Source organism: Marmota flaviventris, chromosome 1 (genome assembly GCF_047511675.1).
Source record: "Marmota flaviventris isolate mMarFla1 chromosome 1, mMarFla1.hap1, whole genome shotgun sequence".
NCBI lineage: Eukaryota > Metazoa > Chordata > Mammalia > Rodentia > Sciuridae > Marmota > Marmota flaviventris.
The window spans coordinates 161,341,082-161,356,729 of record NC_092498.1 but is presented as its reverse complement, the minus strand read 5'-3'; the positions used below and the strand labels follow the sequence as shown (position 1 = coordinate 161,356,729).

At 49.2% G+C, this 15,648-nt stretch overlaps 1 protein-coding gene across 3 annotated transcripts in view; it reads right to left on the bottom strand.

The window, feature by feature from the left end:
* The window catches only part of Prickle2 (prickle planar cell polarity protein 2), a 329,916-nt gene that overhangs the window by 143,091 nt on the left and 171,177 nt on the right, over nt 1-15,648 (bottom strand). Inside the window, exon 1 of one of the 3 annotated variants that reach the window (XM_071609200.1) lies at nt 10,957-11,092. The exons of the other annotated variants lie outside the window; for them this stretch is intronic. The gene's annotated coding sequence lies outside the window, so the exon portion shown is untranslated. Of the gene's footprint in view, nt 1-10,956; nt 11,093-15,648 lie in introns of those variants that run through there. 3 annotated transcript variants of the gene reach the window in all.

Sequence of the window (15,648 nt, the reverse complement as noted above, 5' to 3'; positions counted from 1 at the left end):
TTTGTGTGTGAGAAAGAGGGAGCCGAATCCCACAGGGAAGCCTGGCTGCACTCTTTGTTGACTGGGAAAGATAAAGATTTGCCAGAATCAACATCACCCTTCCCAGACACTTCTGCTCTTGTTTCTTGGTCATCAGGCAAGGGCAAAAATGATAAATAAATGAAAATAAATTCTAGGACATACCAACGATATTTACTGTGGATTGTCCCTCTCGCCTCCCTTTCTACCCCATCTGGCACAGATACATGTTTAAGATCACTTATTTTTTTTGATAGTGGGGATTGAACTCAGGGGCACTTAACCACTGAGCTACATCCCCAGCCCTATTTTATATTTTATTTAGAGACAGGGTCTCTAAATAATGAGTTGCTTAGGGTCTTGGTAAGTTTCTGAGGCTGGATTTGAACTCGAGATCCTCCTGCCTCAGCCTCCCAAGCTGCTGAGATCACAGGCATGTGCCACCGCACCCAGCTAAAGCCACCTAATTAAAAATATATATATATATTTTTAGTTGTGGATGGGCACAATACTTTTCTTTATCTATTTATTTTTATGTGGGGCTGAGGATCAAACCCAGTGCCTCACATGTACTAGGCAAGTGCTCTACCACGGAGCCACCACCCCAGCCCCTAAGACCATATATATATATATATTTTTTTTTTTTTTTTAAGGGACAAATGACAACCCTTTTAGGCACCAAGACTGATTTCCCTGAGATCTTGCTGGAGTGATGTGGTCCTGGGTCTGATGCCTCCCAGAGACTTCCCCAGCTAATTCCAAATGGACCTGTACCCACTGCCACCCAGGCACCCACTCCTGGAACCCTGGGGGAAGTCCCCTTTGTCCTTCTACTCGTCACCGCATCCCAGCAGGGCTTCCCCCTGACCAACTCAACCTCAGGATCCAGGAAGATGTCACGCAGGCCCCCAGCAGGTGAGGCGTGAACTTGAGCCTCCTCGGGGAAGAAGAGTGACGGCTGAGCCAAGCCAACCGCTCCAGAACTTTCTAGGCAGCGCTGCCAGGTTTCCGGCTCACGCCCACGCCATTCTGCCAGTCTGTGCCAGCCCCTCCTCCACCTGTGCCCCCAGCCTCAGCGCCACACCCTCTCCTAAGGCTGCCTGGGATCAGGAAAGGGGAGCGCTGGGGCGCGTCCCTGGAGGAGAAGGTGGTCCTCGGGGTCCGCTGTGTCTGTCCCTCCCTCGAGCAGCCCGGGAGGGCCGGGCCACTTGGCACTGTCCCTAGAGGGATGAGGAGGTGAATAGCAGTGTCCAGGGGACACGGGAGGTGTGGCTGCATCCCGGGCTGGGAATCGACTCCTTCAGAATGAACACATCCAGGTCCAGTTGCACCGGAAGGCAGGCCAAGGGGAGAGTGTTCTGGAAAGAGTGGCGGCGTGAAGGATCTCAGCACATCAAGGAGAGGCAGGCATGGCCAACGGCGTGGGAGGGGCGAGGGACAGGCCAGGAAGCAAGAAGAGTTCCTGGGAATCAGTCATAGGCCTTTGCTGGCCTCTGAAGGCACAGCCCCAAAGTCCCATGATGACATCTAACCCGCCCCCGCCCCCCCCCCCCCCCCCCCACACACACAGGGAGGCAAGGTGAGAGCCAGTGGGGCTTCAGGAGGTGATTAGGCCATCAGATGGCGCCCTCATCACTGGGATGAGTAACTGTCATGGTGTGGATGGGAGGTGTCCCCCAGAAGCTCACCTGTGAGACGGTGCAGGAAGGTCCAGACGAGACATGACTGGGTGGTGAGAGCCTTAACCCAACCAGTGAATGGATCCCTGATGGGATTAACTGGGTGGTGGCTGGAGGCAGGTGGGTGTGGCTGGAGGAGGGGGCATTGGGGGCGTGGCTTTGGGGTCTCTATTTGTCTCTGGAGAGTGGAGTCTCTCTCTGCTTCCTGATCACCATGTGAGCTGCTTCCCTCCACCACACTCTTCCTCCATGATGTCCTGCCTCCCCTTGAGACCTGAGGAATGGAGCCTGCTGTCTGTGGACTGGGACCTCTGAAACCCTGAGCCCTAAAAATAAACTTTTCCTCCTCTACAGTTGTTTTGGTCGGGTCTTTCAGTCACAGCAAGGAAAAAAGCTGACTAATAGAGTAACCTTATAAGAAGAGGCCCAGGGAGACAGTTGTCCCCTTCCACCTTGTGAGGACACAGAGAGAAGGGGCCCTTGTGTGTGAGGAAGAGGCCCCACCCAACACGGATCTGCAGGGCTGCCTGGACTTCCTCGCCTCCAGAACCGTGAGAAATCCGTTGTTCCTAGGCAACTCCATTTATGACACTTTGTGACCACAACCTGAACAAACCAAAAATTTGACTATAAGAAGTCCTCCATGTTGTAAAGCATTTGAAACAAGACACTGGGGGGGGGGGGGAGAGCAGAGACAGCACCAGATAAAAATGGACTGTGCACCGTGTCCCTGCATCTCATGTTCCCCAAGAAGTGAGGAAGAATGTCTGCAGCAGTGCTGTTTGTCATAGCTTCTAACCGGAAATCATGCAAACTAACGACCATTGACAATGGAATGGACAGACTGTGGTAAATGCTACAAACCATATGACAATCAAAATGCATTAAATCTGACAGAATGATGAGCAAAATATGTAAGAAAACACAGTGTGATTCCACCAATGTCAAGTACAAGACATCATGCATGACGTTAGAAACAGGGACAGTGATTAGCAGCATTAAAGGAGTGGGAGAGGGCACCAAGAGGCTCCTGGGGCACTGGTAATATTTTATTGCTTGACCTGTATGCTGGTCAAGAAACTGAACATGAGTCTGTCCACAGAATGTATCAAGAATTTATGTCCCAGGGCTCGGGAGGCTGAGGCAGGAGGATTGCAAGTTTGAGGCCAGCCTCAGCAACTTAGCGAGGCCTTAAGCAACTCAGTGAGACCCTGTCTCGAAATAGAAAATAGAAAGCACTGGAGATGTGGCTCAGTGGTTAAGTGTCCCTGGGTTTGATCCCTAGTACCAAATAAATAAATAAAAGAATTGGACCTGATGACTCTGTGGAATCTTCCAGCTCTATAACATTCTCTAATTCTTTAAGGCACAATAATGAATCCTGCCCACGGCAGCCATTGCTAATCAATCGCAGCACTGGCCCCCCTGAGATCTGAAAGGACCCTCTTCTCTTTAAACCCCAATTCCAGGCAAACAAAATCCCTGCACTTTTCCTGTTTTTAGTCACCAGAAGAACAGTTCAAATAAATAAGCTCTGGCTTGTGGCTTTGCAGAAATACCTATCTGAGTCTCCTCTTCCCCAGGGAAGAACATTCTCATCCCTGACAGTATCTGCTCGTTTTATTCCCCCAAACAAAATGGACGTGCACCCTGTGCTTGGGTGCTTTAAGCAAGGCCTCCAGCCCTAACAAGAGGTGGGAGGGGGAGAGAGCCTCAGGGGTCACAGAGGACAGGAAGCCCGGGGTACCTGGCGTACCATTCCACTTTTGTTCTCTGGGAAGGATTTTCAGCAACAGATTAAAACAAACATATGTTTACTGCCCTCCCGTTTGAGAGAGTTGTCGTTGATCTTTAAAAACCCTTGGATCCCAAGTCATTTCCCCGAACAGCTGCGTCTGATCAGACTTCCTAAGAAGGAGAGTTCAGAAGCTCGGGGTCTTCAAAGAAAACCATTATCCAGGGGTGCAATTTTATAAAGGTGATGAAATACTGGTGCATGCTGTGCAAATACCACCTTCCCCCGAGGGTTGCAGACCTCCACGTGGGGCAGCCAGCAATGACCTCGTTGGGCAATAAAAAAAAAAAATTGAGGCTCAGAAATGTTAAGTACAAGGGATTAGCAGGGTCAAAAAGCACATTAGTTCTACCATCCCCCAGGAAGGAAACAGGAGATCAGCAAAGGAGGGAACTAAATTGCAAAAAAATAATAATTTAAACATTTTTTAATTAGCTCACCATTTTCTTGCCGTTGCTATGTCAGATGCTGGGTCAGGTAATAGTCCATCAAAATCTATTTAGGGAGTCCCTACCAGGTGACAAGTACTGTCACTGAAGATGAGACACAGAGGACACTGTCCCTGACATTAAAGGACTAGGAAGGACAAGCCGAGAGTGTTATCAGATTGAAAACAAGTATTTTGGATTTGGAGAAGAGCTTAGAAGAAAATTCAATAAGGTAACGTAGCCAAGAAGAATGTTGGCTTGGGAGACAAAATGGTGACAGGCTAAGCCCTAAGTCCTGTTCTCAGAATGGTGTTTTAGTTAAGAGCTGAGAGGAGAAATCGTAAACCAGGCAAAGTTCGAGAGGAAGAAGCATCCCAAGCAGAAAGAATGGCAAGTTTAGCCAGTCGTGATGGTGCATGCCTGGAGTCCTTGAGCCTCGGGAGGCTGAGGCAGGAGGCTCATGAGTTCAAAGCCAGCCTCAGCAATTTAGCCAGGACCCAAGCAACTCAGTGAGACCCTGTCTCTAAATAAAATATAAAAAGGGCTGGAGATGAGGCTCAGTGGTTAAGCACCCCTGGGTTCAATCCCTGGTATCAAATAATTAAATAAATATTAAAAAAAAAACAAATAGAATGACAAGTTCAAAGGCCCAGAGGTAGGCAGGATAAAGGGCATTGACAAGCTAGTGTGCCAGAACTTAGGCACTGCTGGTAGGGCAGGGAGAGGCTCCGAGGGAAGATCTTGTTGGAGCTGAGGTCTCAATATCACAGGGCAGCTTATCAAGTAATAAAGGTGAAAAATGAGGATGGTGGTGTGGACGAAAGTTGCACCTGCAGAGGTGGTGAGAAGGGGTCCTATTTGAGGAACATATTTTTTTCTATCATCTCTTTTTGTGGGAAGCGGGTACCAGGGATTGGACTCAGGGGCACTCAACCACTAAGCCACATCCCTAGCCCTATTTTGTATTTTATTTAGAGACAGAGTCTCATTGAGTTGCTTAGTGCCTCGCTTTTGCTAAGACTAGCTTTGAACTCACCATCCTCCTGCCTCAGCCTCCCAAGCTGCTGGGATTACAGGAGTGCACCACTGTGCCCAGCCAGACATTTGTCTTTCTGAGCGATTATCGCATTAGGTATTTATGATAAGGCATCTAGAGATGATCTGAAGTATAGAAGAAGATCTGTGTAGGTTATATGCAAAGACTCTGCCATTTTATATAAAGGACTTGAGCATCTTTGGATTTCTGGTTACCATGGATACTAAGGGATGATGCTGGGAGTCTGGAGCTCAGGAAGGAGGTCCAGGATGAAGACAGAAATGTGCTGGTCATCACTGAATGATAACAAGAAGCCATGCGTCCAGTGATGTCACCAGGGGGCCACAGGAAGTGAAAAGAGATGAGCCAGGAGGGAGGGGCAGGGCAGCCCAACTTCTAAGAAAGAAGACCGAGCAGCAAAACAAATCTAAGTCAAGATCAAGCAGGACACAGAAGCCCACAGAGGGTGCAAGGAGAAGTGCCAGGTCCACGTGGGCCACCACCGCGGACAGCTGGAGGGGGGCCAGCTCTCCTGTCTCTGAACTTATTTTCCCCTCCCAACAACTCTGTAGGGCAAGTGTTACCATTATGTTTGCTTTACAGAAAAGGAAACCGAGGTTCAGACAAGTGACCTATCACAATGATAATAAGGGGTGGAGCCAACATTTTGAAGCTTAGCCATTTCCTCCTAAGTTTGTTCTGCAAAATATTAAAAGGTACTTGCCCAGCCGGCATGGTGGCGCACTCCTGTAATCCCAGAGGCTCAGGGGGCTGAGGCAGGAGGATCGTGAGTTCAAAGCCAGCCTCAGCAACTCAGTGAGGCCCTAAGTAACTCAGTGAGACCCTGTATCTAAATAAAATATAAAAAAGGCTGGGGATGGGGCTCAGTGGTTAAGTGTCCCTGGGTTAGATCCTTGGTACCCCCCCAAAAATTTACAAGGTGAGATTGAAAAGGGGGTTTTTAAATCAGGCTAGACAGGTTTCTGCACCCCACGGCTTCTCAGACTTATTAGGTGACCTGCAATTCTTCAAGAAGATGTAGCACGTTCCGAATGCACCAGAACCTTTTTAGTTTTCTTTTGTAGAAGAGCAAGTCACCAACATGTAAGGAAACCATGGCGACAGGCAACGTCAGCCATCCTCAGAATGGATCTGAGCAAAGTCCAAAGTGCTCCCCCCAGCTCCCATCCCCTGGACCCCCGGGGGGAAGGGCTGACAGGGGCCTTCCGCTGCACAGATAACAGGGGCCAAGCCCACAGGTTCAGTGGTTTGTCCTGTATCACGTTCCTGCAGCAATTAAGCAAGACAAATCAGCCTGGCCCATGTGCAAGAGTGTGAGAGAAATCAGGTCAAGTGGAGCAGAAGCAGCCAAGGGCCCAGACGTCCCTGCCCGTGTCCCTGCCCGCGTCCCTGCCCGGGTCTTTCCCGGGCTCCCTTTCTGTGTGGTTTCCATGGGATCGACCCAGAGTTAGGGTGCAGAGTGGAGGCAGAGGGCACGGGTGGGCTTGGGTGGGCTTCAGGAGGAGCTTCCATGGCCTTGGGCTTGCGGAGGGCCCTGTGGGAGCGGTGGTGGATCCCGGGAGGGGATGTACGTAGCAAAGGGAACTGAGGAAGAAAACTCCCCAGCCCCTAGGGAGAGATCTGTCTAAAGACTTCCAAAAGCTGGGGGCTTAGGCACCTTGCAAGCCTATCCTCCTTACCTCTGGTGGTCTGCACTCAGCACTTACAGACCCCAAGGCACCCAGTGGCTCAGGAGGCTGAGGCAGGAGGATCGCAAGTTCAAAGCCAGCCTCAGCCACTTAGCAAGGCCCTAAGCAACTCAGCGAGACCCTGACTCAAAATAAAATGCAAAATAGGGCTGGGGATGGGGCTCAGTGAGTAAGTGACCCTGGGGTTCAATTCCTGGCACCAAGAAAAAACAAATTTTAAAAAGATCCCACAGCAAATGGGTGGGACACCTGTCCAGTATCAGCACTAGGCCTTTCCCCCAATGTAGTCTCCCTAAATTCCACAACAGGCACCACTACACAGAAGGGCCCGTGCATCACTGCCTCCTGATGAGGAGCTGTGCCTCAGCAGAGAGGGGCGTTCCCCTGTGGGAGGGGGTATTGCCAGAAGCAAACTGTGAAGCAAAGACCCCCAAACCACCAAAGGCATATGCTTGAGAGCAGGGATTCTAGAGTTGGGATAGTCACAGGTCCCAGGACCCTCCGTGACCCTTTAGTAACCTGTGACCCAGACTCATAGAGAAGTGGGTCTGAAGTGTGTTCTAATGCACAGAAATGTCAGAGAAAGATGGATAGGACACCAGTCTGTGTGGAGCAAAGCTCATTCCTTTTACTACTATTATCATTTATAATGTTCCACAGTGAGACGTCTCAGATGGCTGGCTGACCTACTCCTCAAAAGTAGAATTTACCTGAACTTCAATACAGCAGATATTCACTCATCTCCAGAGGCCTGAACAGTCTCCATTATTAAAAAAAGTAAAATAAAATGAAGAGCTGGGCATGGTAGCACATGCCTGTAATCCCAGCGGCTCAGGAGGCTGAGGCAGGAGGATCGTGAATTCAAAGCCAGCCTCAGAAACTTAGTGAAGCTCTAAGCAACTCAGTGAGACCCTGTCTCTAAATAAAATACAAAATAGGGCTGGGGATGGGGCTCAGAGGTTAAGTGCCCCCTGGGTTCAATCCCTGGCGCCAAAAATAAAAATAAAAAGGTAAAATGAAGTGAACCCATGACTAAGTGCATCGGCCTCGTGAATGCAGCATAACCTTCTACAAATGTTCCCAAGAAGCCGGGTCGTTGTTCTTTCTAAGATGTGATAAGCAACGTCAGGTGCGACACTCCCTGTAGGTGGGCACCGTGCCCAGGAAGGTACCTTGTAAAAAGAGAGCCCCTCCTGTGATAGATTCTGTGATTTCTATACCCGGGACGGCTCCTTCGAGTCCAAGGAGAGCGATTCTCAAAGGCCCCTGGGCCTCTCTTGCAGGGAAAATCATTCAAGAGCTTTCCCAGCCACCGAGTCCCACGGTACCTGTGTGTTCCCTCCGCCATCATTGAGACTGAAGTCTTTGCAAAAAAGGAAAAAAAGTCTTCCTCAGCTTGTCACATAGCAGCAGGATGTTTAAAAAAAAATGTCACACACACACACACACACACACACACACACACAAGACCTGTATCGTAATCAAATGTTAAGTATCCCAGAAAAGAATCCCTTGCCATTTAGATTTTGAGAAAAAAAAATGATTTATATATATGAAACTTTTGGGGGACATTACACTTAAACTCTCCAGATGACTTCTTCCATCGAGATTCATTATATTCCACTAGGATTGCCACTGTGTGACTTGGTGGCTAAAAACATTATTCTGTCTGCGGCTTTCACTGACATCAGAATGTCGCACGGTGTGGGTCCCCTCTCGGAGTGCCTCTATTTTATTACACAGCTAGGAAGGGCTTAATGGGACTGGATCTCTTTCAGGAAAGATTAGGAAAACACATTCTCAGGGAACACAGCAACACTGACATCGAGTTCTCCAAATTATTAAAAACCACAGCTCTCTGCACACACGGCTGCACAAAGCCCACGCTATAGTCCTCGGTGGTCCTTTAGAGACTTTTAAGTGCCCACTCTTCATGGGGTGCATGGACTTGAGGGTAAACCCAGCCAAGGAGTGCTCCCCCTTCCCTGCAAATGGCTCTACCAAGACCATCAATGTCACCACCAAATTGGCAAGCACTGAGTTCAAACCGCAGCCCAGGCTCCCCCTTCCTCCAGACATCTGTATCCCTGAGGACAACAAGCCCAGCTTAGAGGAAATCGGGGGAAAGGGAGCCAAGAGTTTTTCCTGCTGGAGCTAGGAGGAGGAGGCTGCAGGGGAACAGGCTCCACAGAATAAGTTCTAGCTTAAAGAGCTCTGGAGGGGAAGGAGAGCTGGCTCAGCATCTTCTACGAAAGTGCAGTCCCCCAAAAACATTTAAAAAAAAAATAGAACACTCGTTGATGGAGTTGCTTGCACAACCGAGTGAGGCTCAAGGTATCACAGAAAAAACAGAGTTTTCTTGTATTCCACCCCAAGCTGTGTACCATCTGAGGCTGATTCAGGAAAACACTCAAATCTCCTGGTAATTTCCTGCAGACAGGAGGTTTAATCATCTCCAAGCCTCCACCGCAAAAGAAAAAGCAAAAACCTAAACCCAATGATTCACACTCTCAAAATGAATCTGTCTTCGGAACAGAACAGTTTTTTTTTTTTTTTTTCCTTTTGCTCTTGAAAAGCAGCCACGATATGTTATTCTAACAAAGTGTTCCTTGCCTTCAAACAGAAATAAAAAAAAGCCACTCAAGGAGGGTTTGTTCTGATGTCTGTTCTGTGTTTTTTTTTTTTTTTTTTTAACTTCTATCCAGTCAACAGTTTTCTTCTGGCAGGTTCTCAGCAATCCAGGGAGACCTGGGTAGTCGGTGACTCAGAACACAGGGTCATCTTTATGAGCCTCCCCATTCCCTCACTCCTTGGCCCCCATGCGAAGATGTTTTATTGTGGGACCAGCAGAATTAGCTGCACATACAAATTCTTCAGCTCACTTGACACCTTTATCTGAATTGCCCAATGGCTGGGAAGACTTGGCAATTGATTTGAAAAAAGGAAAGGCCCCCATCCGCCCCAAGTGGTATTTGTTCTGTCTGCACAGACAGGGACGTGTCCACCTCTCTAATTACTCAACGAGTTGCACAGATAAAAACATCTGTGTGCAGAAAGCAGGGAACCCAAAGTATACAAATGATTCACACCACCTAAACAACCGAAAATAAAAGCCAGCCCAGCGCAACCAGGGCCTGCTAAAAGCCAAAATAATTTAATATGGGCGGAAATGGAATTTGGCAATGCATGCATCAGACGTTGCTCCAATTTGGGAAGGTATGTCTTCCAGCTGCCTCATCTTAAAGGGGAGGGGGGAACGACATTAAACTCTGACCCTCTGCATTACCTCCCAACTTCTTGCTTAGGTACAAACAAGCGAACAGATGGGGGTGGGGGTGGGGGTGGGGACTGAAACTGCATCTTTTAAAACCTCAGCCACCCACCCACCCACTCTCACGATTATTTTGGTTTTAAATCTTCCCTGGGCACAGCTGCCCAAGCATCCCAGATTTCCAAGATTGCAGTCTTTCCCCAAGTCCTGACACGAGGGGCAGATGAAAGGGTGCATGTAGCACCCCCCCCCCACCCGGGAGCAGGCAGGGGGCACCGAGCTCCCCCCCCCCCCAACCCCACCAGCTTCTCCAATCAGATTTCCCAATAGAGAGAGAGAGAGAGAGAGAGAAGGGAAGACCAGGAGAGGGGGACCTCATGCCCCTTCCTCCAACTCAGAGCAAATGAATTAACGAATCCAGAGTTGCTTATTTACCAAAGTCCACACCAAGGAGAAAAGATATGAATGTTTAAAGTCTTAGCAAAATGAGCGACACTTCCATTTTTAGGGACTGTAAACACACCAGAAAGGGTGCAGGTCCACCCAAAGGATGTTTTGAGATAGCTCTTCCTAGACACAGACGTTAAGCAGTGTCTTCTGAGTTCAGCGGAAATAAGTAGGTCGCAGCAGTAAACACACTTTCAATATTTACGGGAATGGAAAGATAAGAAAGCCATTTGAAAAGGCTGTTGAAAAAGCAAATCCTTATGAGTTTAATCCCCCAACCCCCCCACCCCCGCAATGGATCCCGACGCAGGGACAACATCTCCCTCTCCTCGTGATGTCATGATGAACCACTGTGGGTTGGGAAAGTGGTTGCGCTCTGACCCGAGCGCCCAAGGTCCCCTGGGCAGAGCTGCCCTCCCAGCCAAGGGTGACTGGGCGCATCTGTCACACAGGTCCCTTTCCCGGTACCGGGCCGGCCCTCCAGGGAGGATCGCGCGCTGGGGCCACCCGCCCTGCGCCCCGCTCTGTGCGCCCCGCGCCCCGCTCCGTGCGCCCTGCCCGGGGGCCACTTACCCGGCTCAGCCCTGCATCGCTCGGCGCGGCGGCGCCTCGGAGGCCGGGAAGCTGCGGGCGGCAGGAACGGGGCCGCGGGCCGGAGCGGGGTGCAGCTACGCAGCCCGGTGGGCGGTGGGCCACCAGCTGCTCGGGGCCCGGGGGCGCCCTGCCGGGGCTCCGCGCGAGGAGCGTACCATGCCCCGCGCGGCCGCCGCTGCACACGCAGCTGCGACCCAGGAGAAGCTCTCGGGTCCCGGGGAGCAGCTCGGACCTCCCCAGGCTGCCTCCGGGCTGCTTTAAGGGACGCCGCCCCACCTCCCGCCCCGCTGATTGGAGAAAATTCCGAGCCACAGGCCAATCGCAGGCCTGTTCCCAAATTGGGATCTCAATCAAGGGAGCTAAGGCTTTAAAATTAGAAAGGGCTGCTGGGGGGCTCAGCCATCTTCCAGAAGCAGGACACAGGCTCTCCGGTCCTTGGAGAGCGCACAGAGGCGGGAGGAGCCAGGTCAGAGCCGGCAGAGCATCCCAGGCACGGGGTTCTGCTGGACCGTCGGTGCTGCTCACCCTCCCGGCAGCCGCCCCAACTGGCTCTGGAGAAGGCCATACTCCTAAAGCCTCTGCTGTGGGGGCCACTCAAGACACGTCTCACTGATTGGCTTAACGTGACCCTCGCCTTGCATCTTAAGTTCCACCTGGTGGAACGTTTTCATCTGTCATCAAGATGGATCACTCCCTGCCTGGGACATTGTGAACTCCCAGTAAATATTTGCCGATTGATTGAATGAATAGATGAAGGAATGAACAATTAAACATTGGCTGTGCCAATACAATTGTTAATTAAGAAGCAGCAGTCAAGAGGCCAGGTGTGGATTTCAGACAAGCCCTGTTCAAATCTGCCCTCCGTCTCTTACTGGTGGGTCACCTGCGCCTCAGTTCCCTTGTCCGCGCGAGGAAGGATCCTGAAATCCTTCATCTCCCAAGGTGGTTGTAAAGCCTGCATTAGCTCATGTCTAGACTGGAGGAGGCCTCAGCTGATAGCTACACACTACTCAAAGAGTCAATGGCTGTCCTTATTCCTGGGATTAACATTTGCTGGAAGTCAGGACTGAGTTTGCTGGTTTGATACTCTGGGGAGGCAGTTATTCACCAAAGGAAGATGAAGTAAGTTCCCACCCAGGGCCAGGCCCATGCCAGGTGCCAGTGTCCTCAGTAAAAGATAAAGTCCTTGACCATGAGGCACTCATGGGCTAGGGTGGGAAATAGATAAATAATGAGAATTATATTAAGTGAGACATAAGGGAAGACATGGAGAGGAATATTCACTATAACATGAAAAGAAATGAAGCCGGGCACAGTGGCTCAGGCCAGTAATCCCAGAAGCTTGGGAGGCTGAGGTAGGAGGATTGCGAGTTCAAAGCCAGCCTCAGCAAAAGTGGGCACTACATAACTCAGTGAGATCCTAAATAAAATACAAGTAGGGCTGAGGATGTTGCTCAGTGGTCAAGTGCTCCTGAGTTTCAATCCCCAGTACCCCCTCCCCCCAAAAAGGAAAAAGAAATGAAAACATAACTATTCAGTAATAGGCAACTTGGTTAACTAAATCATGGCACATATAATGGAATACTATACAGTCATGATAAAATAGAGGCAGCGCCAACCCTAAGCCCACCAATGTGCAATGAACTGCAAAGTACATTAAGTACAGAGCCGAGAGTAAAGGATATTCCTGCTTATATCAGCAAATCCGCATGTTGTATGTACACATACATATGCTGGCTAAGAAAAACAGACTTCTAGAAAGAGGCCAAAGAAAAAGGTAAAAGTTATTACTACCAGCAAGGCGGTTTGAGGATCAGGCTGATTTCAGATGAGGAGACTAATCTTTCAACACATGTCCTTATATATTTTTTGAATATTTTGCCACGAGCCTGTAATAAGCCCCTCATTTTGGCAATATGGCAAGTGATGACAAACACTTTCAAACACCTGGACATGCTAGTAATAAAAAGAAATCCTCCTCAGTGCTTAGCTGACTTCCAAGGAAGAAAGGGAAATACCGAGGCGGTAAGAGAAAGTGGTAACTGAAAATAAGATTAAGACGATCTCCTCCAGGCACAGTGGCCCAAACGGGTAATCCCAGCATCCTGGAAGGCTGAGGCAGGAGGACTGCAGGTTCAAGGCCAGCCTCAGCCACTTAGCGAGGCCCTAAGCAATTTAGCAAGACCCTGTCTCAAAATAAAACATAAAAGGGGCTGGGGATGTGGCTCAGCGGTAAAGCACCTCTGGCTTCAATCCCCAGTACAAAATCAAAAACAAACACCTGCCCACCAACCCAGTGACACTCTGTCCCTCCCTGCGAGCTGGGTGGAAGGGAACATTTCAATTGAGTCTATTAGAGACCTGAGGCCTCTGATTTTCTGGAGATTAAAATGCAAAGAGCAAAAAGAATGAAGATTAACATAAAAATTGCTCTCCTTCATGACGGGTCAGCCGTGACTCCCAGAAACAAATTGAAAATTTCTCTGAAGAGCCAGTTCCCACAACCAGCCTTTCAAACAAAGCATTAGTTTCCAAGAGTGAATCAGGCACATCAGGGAGACTGGTAAGTCACATGAGAGAATCAGAGACTCAAGAATTATTGGTCTTAAAACAACATTGTGAAATAGAACCCAAAAGAAGCTGGGTGAGGTGGCACATACCTGTAATCCCAGCAGCTTGGGAGGCTGAGGCAGGAGGATCTCGAGTTCAAAGCCAGCCTCAGCCACTTAGCAAAGCCCTAAGTAACTCAGTGAGACCCTGTCTCTAAATAAAAAATTAAAAGGGCTGGGGATTGGGCTCAGGGGTTAAGTACCGCTGGGATGATCCCAGTACCCCTCCACACCCCCCCAAAAGACGTGAAGTATGGAATGAGAAGGCCCAACACTCATCTAATAGGACTCCTATAGGGCAAGGCAGAGGAAATGGGGAGAGGTAATAACTGAAGATAGAAAGGCTACGGATTTCCTGGCGTTTATAAAGCTCATGAATCATCCCACTCAAGGAGCAGGAGGCTTTTCGAGAAGGATCAATACACATAAGAACATTTGCATCTCTTAATTGTCTATAAAAATACAGTTAATAAGGAAAGCAGGGAGAAATGACACAGCTTCACAATGTCATGATTTTATGACATTAGGAAGTGAGGGGAAGGCCAGGATGGCCCAGAAGAGGCAGCTTCTGCCATGCCATGATTGGAATTTGCCCATCGTCCCCAAATCTATCATCTGAAAATGAACTGAATGGAAGGTTCTAGAAGACACAGCTGCACATCCTATAGGGTTCCTAGGTATCAGGGCAAAGTGACTGTGATCTCCTAGGAAAAGTGAATGCACTTGGTCACCAGATATAAGCAGTTGAAAAGCAGGAAAAAAATAAAAGGTAAAAATCCAGAGGACTACCTTTGCAAATTACTCTGGCGGTGCAGACAGCAGGGAATCTAGCCCATCACAGAATGGAAAGGACCACAGGGGACATAAATTGCTATAGAAACACATGGGAAGCCGGGCAAGGTGGCAAATGCATGTCATCCCAGCAGCTCAGGAGGCTGAGGCAGGAGGATTTCGAATTCAAAGCCAGCCTCAGCAACAGTGAGGCCCTAAGCAACTCAGTGAGACCCTGTCTCTAAATAAAATACAAAAAAGGGCTGGGGAAGGGGCTCAGTGGTTAAGTGCCCCTGAGTTCAATCCCTGGTACCTAAAAAAAAAAAAAAAAGAAAAGAAAGAAACACACGGGAAGAACATGTCATAGGGAGAAGTGGCACTTCCCGGAAGGGACAGCTTTCCTGCAGCAGGAGCTGGGATCTCCCAGGGAAAGGACATCAGAGCCAGTCTGGCCTTAATCTCCAGTGTTGCCACTTCACATCTTGTGACTGGCCAGGCTGACTCTGAGCACTTCACTTATCTCCTCTATAAAATGGAATTCCTACCACTGATCTCGGGGTTGCTTGGAGGTTTATGAGACCCTAAAGCATTTCGCAGAACGCCGGGCCTCGTCACTGATTTCATGAGATGGGCATTTAATCTCCTGATGAAAATCCAGAGCTTGAGGAGAAAAGAGGAGTCCTTCTCTTTGCAAAGACAATATTCTTCAAAGAGTTAAAAAGGACAGAGGCTGCAGCCTATTTTCCCAAGAAATACCAAACGCTTACTAAGTGTCTACCCTATAGAAGGCGTATCATCAGGCCATCAAAATGCAGAGATGAAAATATGCTGCCCTCAAAATAACGAACAGAGGCTGCATATGTTCTGCGTCGAGTTGGTGATTCTCCGCAGCGTTACAAGCTGAAATTGTGACAGCGTCCCCATCCGTATCATTAAAGCTTCAGATTCCCAGCCACGTGTTAAGTTGCCAGAATTCAGACTCGGGCAGGGGGAAGGACGCAGAGGACCGTCCTTGGCATTGCTGGATAGGTCTGTAAATGACTGGACCCAAGGAGGGAGGGGAAACTTGTAAAGTCCCACCAGCAGGCCAAGTTGCCAGGGCTTTGGGTGGGTGGATAAGCACATCCAGCAATCTAGCCCATCTGGAGGAATGGCCTGAATTAAAGCGGAGGAAATTCAATAATGTCAAGGCTTGTGCCTGCCTTTTGGAGGAAGCAGTGGACTATAAAGTCATAGAGGGGAAAGAATTGGCCGGGGATACGTTCTTTCATTGACTGCTTCATGCACCATT